This window comes from Paramisgurnus dabryanus, chromosome 5, assembly GCF_030506205.2.
Source record: "Paramisgurnus dabryanus chromosome 5, PD_genome_1.1, whole genome shotgun sequence".
In the NCBI taxonomy this organism is placed as follows: domain Eukaryota; kingdom Metazoa; phylum Chordata; class Actinopteri; order Cypriniformes; family Cobitidae; genus Paramisgurnus; species Paramisgurnus dabryanus.
In genome coordinates this window covers 7,862,909-7,872,822 of record NC_133341.1, presented here as the reverse complement: position 1 = coordinate 7,872,822, position 9,914 = coordinate 7,862,909, and the positions used below count along the sequence as shown (strand labels likewise).

Below are 9,914 nucleotides of genomic sequence, written 5' to 3'. Positions count from 1 at the left end.
CTTGCTTGCCTTTACTCTGACAATATCCAAGAAAAAAATAAGACATTACAGGTGAGCTTGTCGTCAAAGTATGTGGTAAGCATTCAATCCCATTTATCATCTTTTGAAATAAGAACTACAATATGTATACGATAATGTTAAATTATGATGTTGAAATACACAGGATTATTGCGAGGCATTAGGGTTAAATTCATGACAACCTTTAGACTAGCAGAAACAATCAGTAGTTGCAAATAGATCTATATACATTAAGTTTAGAAGAGCGTTTTTCCAAAAAAATTTTTATTATTGATACAAGAATACAGACATGGGTCAGTGTTTGTTTGAAAAGTGTGAATTTTCTATATAAACATGATAAAATATGTGCATCTACGCAGGGGCATCATGCATCAATTTTTTTTAAGGGGGCACAGTGTGCACAGTTCCAAGACATTTGTGCATACACTGACATCAAATGAAATATGAAAGAACTTTTAGTCTTTTCCATGGCACTTAAATGTCTAACAATCTGAGCGCCCCTGCCTTCATGCAAAAACCTACAAAATAAAAGTTTTGACTATCTTTAATATCAAATACCTGTAGCTATTATTCAATCGGAATAATGACATATTGGCATCATATTTCCATCTGAAACGGCATGTTTCGTTTATTTACGTTTTGTTTAATAACTTGTTTAATTGTGTCATTAATACATTTTGCATAACAACTGCATTATCCTATGAAATTAATGTAATTTTAAATCCATAAAGTATATAAACAATGAAAATGACATAAGCTATAGCCTCGTGATTGATTTTAATGTTCACTAATGATTAAAAAGGTATATATTTATATAAAATTATTAGAGGAACAGATTTTTTGCATAAAATTTTACCTTATATGTGAACATGTGTGATTCTGCGCCCCCATGAACTCTGGCGAACAAGAAGATGAATCTAGAAATCTCTACTAATATAACGTCGAGACGGTCACATTTTTCTACGCAGAGGAGGTTAACTGCACATTACCGTTCTAGCGCTTTGAAATGTTGTGAGCGTATCTTACACGTTGTAATTCCTCAGATAGCAAAATGCAGGAGCAACAGCAAAGCTCGTGAGCGTGCTCAGATGCAGATGATGTCTGCGGCTGCGCTGACTGCAACGCCTGCCGCCAGAATTAAGTAATGTAACACGATCAAAACACTATCAAAAATGCAAAAATCTCTGAAAAGTGACAAGGATTCAGTACAGAATTGACAATATGTGTATATTAAACAGATTAAAAGACAAGTAACACATCAATGGACGCTTCTTTGGTTTTAAGGTTGCATGCAAAATCCATTTGGCTCAAATAACACATGCCCCTCAGTTTGAATGGGCATGGCGCCTCTGCATCTGCATATATCAGTATTGGGTCTTGTGTGAGAGTGCATTAAGTACAGTATATAGAGCTGTGTAGTTGTTCACTAAGATCCCACAAATACAAATATACAGTACAAGCAGTCATCAACATATTGAAAAATAAATGCATAATTTTTTATCCTTTTTATTTATGTCCCAGTAGGCTCTCTGTTTCTATAGTAACAGGCATTGATTATGAGGTACGGTGAGTTGAGGAAAATGTTTTACTAATTTTTGAGTTGCTTCAGAGTTTATTGTTTTTAGCTGCAAGTTCAACACAATTCTGGCATAGTATTTTGCAAGGTGAACCAATATGACCAAATTTCAGACTTGATAAACAGTACTTAAAGCCATTGTACTGTAAAATAGCATTTGTGACAGTTCCTCAGTTAAATCTCAAATATATGGTAGGTATATACTACAGGTTATTACTTTGCTGTAAACAACTAAAGTGTTTCACATTGTCCTTAACAAAACCCCTCAAATACAATTTCTTCCTTGTCTTGGCTTGTTTAAAAATGTCCCAGGCTGTATTTTATGATTAAGCTATATTTCTTCATCACTCTCATGCGTAAATAACATAAAACAGTTGAGCACCACTGATAGCCATGAAATATCTTCTACAGCATAAGAGTATATAAAAATCTCTGTCGGCTGATAGAATTTCACTGTTGCACAATATATTTTGTGTATACCACACAGCCCTAGGATTTTGTATTTAGTTATGCCCTTGTACAGATGGCTTACGTGAAAAATACCTGTACATTTTATCATGAAATGCTACATGGAGGCAGTATATTTTTTCAGCTGATACACTGAAAAAATATTAATTGTGATTAATAAACATTTAAAATATATGAGAGATCTGTATTGCTACTACTTAAAGTAATTTCGCAAAGATGGGCTATGACAACAGGTATTTATTTGGGAATGTTAGTTATAGTTTTCAACCACAACATTTACTCATTATGAAAATGTTTCCAAATCTCTTAGACGAGTTTTTGTATTAGCAACCCATTTGCCACACAGATGTTTGTTCCAAGAGTGTTTGTTGAAGTGCGATATGGCACATTTAAAATTCCTTGGAAGTTCCAATCTACTTTAAGATAATAAACCAGAAGACTTTCATTGGCTGCCTTTACAATGCTTCTAAAAAATCTGTTAATTACCCTGCTGCTTTTTCATTGCTGTTTTCCAAACCAATGAGGTGGAAAGAGAAACAGTCTCAGTAAGGTTTCACACTTATCAAAGATTTCTCTGCACCTGGGCCAGAAAAATGTCAAGTGTGTGGGTTTTGCAAAACGAATGAAATTGAAAATTCCTGCTCCGCACTCCGCCGACCAGTCTTTCAATTGACATTCTCAACCTGGGGCAATTTCTGGCACAGTACTCTACATATTTACATATTTGACTTATGTAGCTTAAACACAGCTATTTCGGTTAGATTTGAACAAATGAGTGCTAACCTGGCCAGACTAATATTAATATGTAATTTGAAAACGTCCAAGCCAAGACAGATTAGAATAGATCAATTTTCAGAGTTCAAACCATATCTCATCTGTATTTCTGGCTATGCTTCGTTTATTGATCACCTAATGGGTTTTGATGAGTAAGCCGATGTCAATACTGAGCTATAAACCTCGGTGTTTGTCCTTGCCAAATAGAAAATGACAAAGGTGCCAATAACAAGTATCCGGTTGTTAAAGATGGTATTACAGGAAATATTGCATCAACCTATCTGTAAAAACAAGACAAAATTGTTGATGTGATTCTTCTTAAGATGTCTAAAGAATCAGTGTTTAATAGATACAGAACAAGCGTTGAATGTTTGACAACGGTAAAATATATTGGATTGCATTTATTCTAGCGCTAACCAAGTTTGTTAAAATTATGGATTACTAAGAAATTACTGGATTATTCATTATTATTATATATTATAGTATATTATTATATATAACAAATGTGTTTTTTGGCACAACAGCATGACATGCACATTTTGATGAATACTGATAATTGCAAAGTCGATCGGAAATTAAATGAAAATAATGTGCACTGTAGAAGAGTTTAAAAAGCATCTGCCTCTAAACTATTTTTTTTTGTTTTGTTTTTTTGTGTATGTACAGTACCATGTTGCAAAGATAAATATTGCCAACATTTCAAGATGTCACGAAATCCTTTGAGCTGATGTTTTAGAAATTCAGAAAGAAGAGACAATTTTATGATACACTGAAACGCTGGGTTGAGCCTTTTGGGACATATTTGGGTTATTTTCTCAGTCTTTTGTAGTTTTGGGGGGTAGTTTGGGGTAACCATTCATTGGGTTAATATTTGGGTTGTTTTCACTGACAGTTGAATGAATGCACCCCTCCCTTATCCCGACACCTCAACCCAAATGTTGGGTCGAATTAACTCAGTGTGTGGTGCTGTTGGAATTCCCTTCAGGTGTGGAGAGGATATGGTTTTTATAGACAGATTTATGTGGCTAAACAAGATATGTATCGATACATTTATCCATAAACCATTACTGTTTACTAGAAAAAGCAAATAGCCTATGTGTGACAACAGTCTGGTTTCCATGACGTGAAACGTTATTACATGCATCACTATGGTTATTAGCAGTTAGCTTGTTACATCAACAGGATTGTAAATACGTTGGTTACTCTTTATTTGATGTTTAAAACTCCTACTTTAATCAAAATCTGACATTTTCGTCATAAATATAAGTGAGGTTTAACTACATAGCCTACAAAAACCTAAACAAATAACATGTTGCAATAACGGATTACGTGACGCGTGACGTGATTAATGTCACGTAAAAACATAATCTGCTTTTTCAAATAATTAAAAATAAAGTTTTTAACCATTGCATAAACTGCTTAAGCAGCTCTCACAACACATTTCTGAACAGCTTCTTGTGTCCAGATAAATTTGCTTATCCTGCACCTCAACTGTGTACACTTTTTGCTGAGTCAAATCAAGCCCATTGTTAAGTTACCTGTCGCGGGCATTTTGGACCATTGTCAGAACAGACTTCAGTCAGCACTTTTCAAGAGCATATACTAAAGCTATCATTTTTTTTCGGGTGAAATAAATGTTTACAAATGTATTTATATTGTGATTAAGTTTTATTCTAAGTTTTTAGATATGTTTGATTGATATGTACACTGTATCACAGTTTCAGGAGTTCTTACATCTAATCTAATGCGAAAGAAAGCATATTTTGGCGTGCTCTCCTGTGGGAGGGCTCGTATGGCCCGAATCCGGAAAACTCCCCCATCCCTAAGTGGGATAAAAACAGAATAGAGCGGGGAACTGGGGTGGTGGAGGGTTGTCGGAAAATGATCTCAGGACTGAGGCAGGTAGGACCTATATGTAGTGCTTCCCTTTCGAAAATTAACCATGGTTTTACTACAGTTAAAACCAAAGACCATGGTTACTGTAGTAAAACCATGGTAACCACAAAATAACCATGGTTTTGCTGATAGTAATCAATACACCAAAAAAAACATGGTTAATATACTTTTAATATACTTTAAATCTTCTGGCTCAAGTTAGCCCAGCTTGTGTTCTATCGTATATTTACCCGGCCGTTGAACTAAAAAAATCCAGTGTTTATTAGAGTGTGTGTGTGTGTGTGTGTGTGTGTGTGTGTGTGTGTGTGTGTGTGTGTGTGTGTGTGTGTGTGTATATGTAGCAATATCAGATCATAATTTTAGGGAGAAAAACATTTGATTCCCTTTTGGGCAAAAAATGCCTTATTTAAACAAAATTAGACAATGGTGTGCACATGCAATTTTGTCTTTATATGTCTATCATTTCACAGCCAGCAGCCATATCACCCTGTAGCCCAAGACAGCTTGCCCACTGAAGCTAAGCAGGGCTGAGCCTGGTTAGTACTTGGATGGGAGACCACCTGGGAAAACCAGGTTGCTGCTGGTAGAGGTGTTAGTGAGACCAGCAGGGGGTGCTCACCCTGTGGTCTGTGTGGGTCCTAATGCCCCAGTATAGTGACGGGGACACTATACTGTCAAAAAAAGCACCGTGCTTTGGATGAGACGTTAAACTGAGGTCCTGACTCTCTGTGGTCATTAAAAATCCCAGGATGTCCTTCGAAAAAGAGTAGGGGTGTGCCCCGGCATCCTGGCCAAACTTGCCCATTGGCCTACTAATCATCCCTCATACTAATTGGCTATATCACTCGGTCTCCTCTCCACTAATAAGCTGGTGTGTGGTGGGCGTTCTGGCGCAATATGGCTGCCGTCGCATCATCCAGGTGGATGCTGCACATTGGTGGTGGTTGAGGAGATTCCCCCATTCATATGTAAAGCGCTTTGAGCACTGGAAAAGCGCTATATAAATGTAACTAATTATTATTAATTATTATATATTATTATATGCCACGGTCATGCCACAGACCAGAGACTTCAACATGATGAACGCAAGAATACTGTATTATAATAATATAATACTGCTGCTCGAAGCACTGTCATAACAGATCATTCAGCTCCAGTGTAATTGGTTTTAATTAGTTGTAAGGCTGGAGATAAAAACTATCAACATCTATTGATTTTTTTTTCAGAAAACATTTTAGGTACATATTGCTTTATATTGTGATTTGCTGGATCTCTCCCTTTACATGCTGTATGAAGCATGAGATTAAATTAAAGCCTTGATATCAAGATCTTTCATGTGAAACATTCTTGTTATGAAAGAGAACATTTCGAGGCAATGGAAGACTCTGAGGTTCAGAAAGGGACATGAGTGGGCCACACTGAATACAAAACAGAATCCAGTTGAACACATGGTACCAAGAGACAGAGCTTGCTAAGCCTGATAAAGGAAGTGAGCGCTATAAAGAAAAAAAAATACACATACTAGAGCTCTGAAACCACAGAACTGTTGTGTTCGATCGTCCTCTCCTTCATGCATGTTCCAAAGGTATGTATGGTATATTTGAAGTTCACACATTCTATAGACGATTTGATTTCAAACCTGGCACCTTTTTCATTTAAAATCTCCAGGGGAGTGAATTCAATTTTCATCTCAGAATCCATTCGAGGAAAACCTACATGTACAACAAATAAGGGTGAATGTGAGAATAATAACGACTGAGAGAATGTGTGTGCTATATACTGAAATTGCCTTACAGGTTTTCTAACAGATACAGCAAATGACATGACATAGCAGAGGACACTGTGTGGAATGAACAGAAACATTTTTAATGAAACAATATTTTTGTTGTTTCTGCAAAATGATCAGGAAACATAAGACCGACTACTTTCATTTATAGAGGTGATTCAGCTTTCTTAAAGTTTCTCAGGTATATCATTATAAATTTCAACCCGTTTGCTGCGCTGTGGCACATGACAAATGGCTCTTCAGAAAATTGAAACGTGCAATTTTAGATTTTATGGGCAGATATGGAGATTCTAGTGCAATGCTTTTTTCCATTAACCTTTTCCAACAACACTGCAAAAAATTCTGTGTTAATTTTTGACACTATGTGTGTGTCATGCCATTTAAGGCGTTATTGCATGTTAATATAAATGAAAGGGACAACAATGTTAAAAACAGTGACGGAGTAATGGTTACAAAGTAATTATATTACTGTAATTCCACTACTTTTAGCGGTAATGAGCATGTAACTTGATTTATAAAAAAAATATATTTTGTTACATGCTCATTACCGCTTAAAGTAGTAGAATTACTTTGTTACCATTACTCCCGTCACTGTTTTTAACACAACTTGTGTTGTCCCTTTCATTTATTTTAACATGAAATAACGCCTTAAAGGACAAGTTCGGTATTTTACACTTAAAGCCCTGTTTTCAGATGGTTTATGATGAAATAGAACGGTTTTGACTGAAATTTCGGCATATGATGCTGGCCCGAGAATTTTCGGGTGTTTCTTGTATCACCTCCCACCTCTATAATGGCTATATAGGTGGACTAGAACAATCCTTCCTAAAATGCATTAAACTTTCATTTACAAAGACGTGAAACTCACCGAGTGGTCAGCAGTGTTCACTGATATGCTCATGCAAAAATCGCTGCAAAATACGCATTCCAACAGGTTTTATCGTAGTTTTGTCCAAGTCCATTGACTTGTATTAGATGTGCTGTGAGGTACGGTACAGGCCTATTTCACAATATGGCGGCCGAGACCGGATGTAGGTAGAACGCTTCTCCGGTCGCGCCGTCGCCATCAAGGATCTCATTCATTCATTCATTCATAATCATAATCATAATGGACCGCCAACAGCTCGTTTTTTCTCAGACATTACTAAAGTAAGAATAGCAGATGTTGTCCGTTTTGTTGATAGTTTTCAGGGAGAGGTAAGAAGATCAAAATTAGATAAAGGGTACCATTTTTTTGAGCAATTTAGTTTCGATTATCAAGGTAGGTATTATGCTAGGCAGTTATCATGGCAGAATGATCAATGTTGTTTTATGGATGATTTAAAAGTGTTCTTAATAAAAATAAATAAAAAAAACTTGTTAACTGTGTATGGTTGTGTGTGTTCAGTCACAAACATTATTTCAGGGAAAATTGTTATTAGGGCCAGGTGTTATAGGTCGTTACAAAAGCGAGAGGAACCACATCAGCTTGAGGTAAATAATAAGTTACTGGATGTAATGGTATGTTTTCTGATAAACAGATTGTTTCCAATGTATTACTTAGATCAATGTATGTATTAAAAGAAGCTAAATAGTTTTGTAATAACAGCACCAACTGCAGTTACCATTAACATAAGCTTTTACATTATTAATGGTCATTGTAACCCTTGTACATTGTTTAGGGCATTTAAAATCGTATTAAAAAGTTGATACTATAAATGTACACACAAAATAAGTAAATAAATAAATTAGAATGATGTCATTGTACGTTAGTATGAAATATGTTATTTTTAGTGTTTTTCCCCAGTAGATGGCAGTAAACTTTGACTAGACTGGGTCAATGCAAAAATGCAAATCTTTACATGGAATTGGACTAGAAATTTTAATATTGTACAAGTAGAATTATCAATATAAAATGTAGCTACAAATACACATTGTACTGTTGGGAGTAAATGGTTCAATGTACTTCTTAAATGAACAGCAAAACAAATAAATATGCAAAATACATGAAGGTCTTTCTTTCATGTTCTTCATATCACACTTGAAACCATCACCCCACCTGAACTGACAGCATATACACGCTCATGTGCTGCTGGAAGAAGTTTGTGCAACCATCTGGTTGCATTGCTTTATCAGACACAGGGCCGTGCACAGACCTTTTGAGGGGCATGTGCTGAAACTGAAAAAGGGCACCCCCCCAAATAAATAGCACATAATAATCGTCTTAAAAACGTTATATTTATTTACTATTAATGATTGAAAAATTCCCTATTAATGAATGAAAAATGACATTTTATGGCATTATAAGGATATCTGGCCTTCTAAGTTGGCTTTAACAATTTGCCTCCTGGGTGTTTGTCTGTATTAGGCCTATTTGTAGTCATGTGTTTGTGAACTGCTCTTGTGTACTCCCTCTTATTTAATTGTGTAATATATTAATTTTCATTTTTTTTCCTCTGCTTTGCATACATAAAGTTAAATAAAAATATGTTTGAGGAAAAAAGCTATTATTTTTGGTTTTATGATCTAATTTTTATTATTTGGTTAACATGTTTATGTATGTCATTGATAAGAGGGGAAATATGAGATTTAAGATAAAAAAAATATAGTAAAATATTATTCTATTAGCCATACCATTAGCATATCCAACATGTATCTGCCTACCTGGCAAAAACTGTGCTGAGGACCAGGAACGTTGGTCTCTTGAAGGTGCACTTAGGTTGGTTGTTCTCTCTCGTGAACTACACTTTCCTTAAAATAAGCCAGCAATGAAAATGTATAAAAAATTTAGTCTAGTCATTCAGGGCTAACTTTTTGGTGATTTGGAGCACTGTAGCCCCTGACAGAAAATGTTTAAAGCGCAAGCAGAAAATTTTGAGCACACCTTAAATCAGCCTGCAATTATTCACATTTTCCCAAAAGAACTGCATTACTGAAAAATACTAAACAGACTTAACTTTGTGCAGTTGATTTCAGAATAAAAAGTTATGAACTAAAGAATCATACAGCCCACTTGGCTATATCTAGGCATAAGATACATAAATATCCAGATAGCATTTTGTATTGAGATGAGTGGCAGGGCAATACACATACTTGTATCCTTTACAAGTTTCTCATCTTCTATGATATCCACAGTTTTCCTTAACTGTGTGTTTCTATCTGTAATGTTTTTGTTGTTAATGTAGGCTAGAAGTTTTCTCTATCTCACATCTCTGCAATGTTTAATTTTAAACCCGCGCGGGCGCATCTTCTCGCGGTTCACCCGGGCTGCGTAGACCCATCGGTAAACGATTGAGACGCGTCATGCAAATAAGCGGTTAAACCCGATCCTGCATTCCGTATTGTTGTCACGGGTGCCCTGCACATGCGTGAACAGCAGTGAAAACTGCTCGCGCTGTGTCAAAAACTCATTTTGGT

The 9,914-nt window shown here is 35.8% G+C and overlaps 1 pseudogene; it reads left to right on the top strand.

Annotated features, from left to right (window-relative positions):
* Positions 1-5,201: 5,201 nt before the first annotated feature.
* LOC135744759 (5S ribosomal RNA) lies at positions 5,202-5,318 on the top strand (annotated as a pseudogene).
* The last annotated feature ends 4,596 nt before the right edge of the window (positions 5,319-9,914 follow it).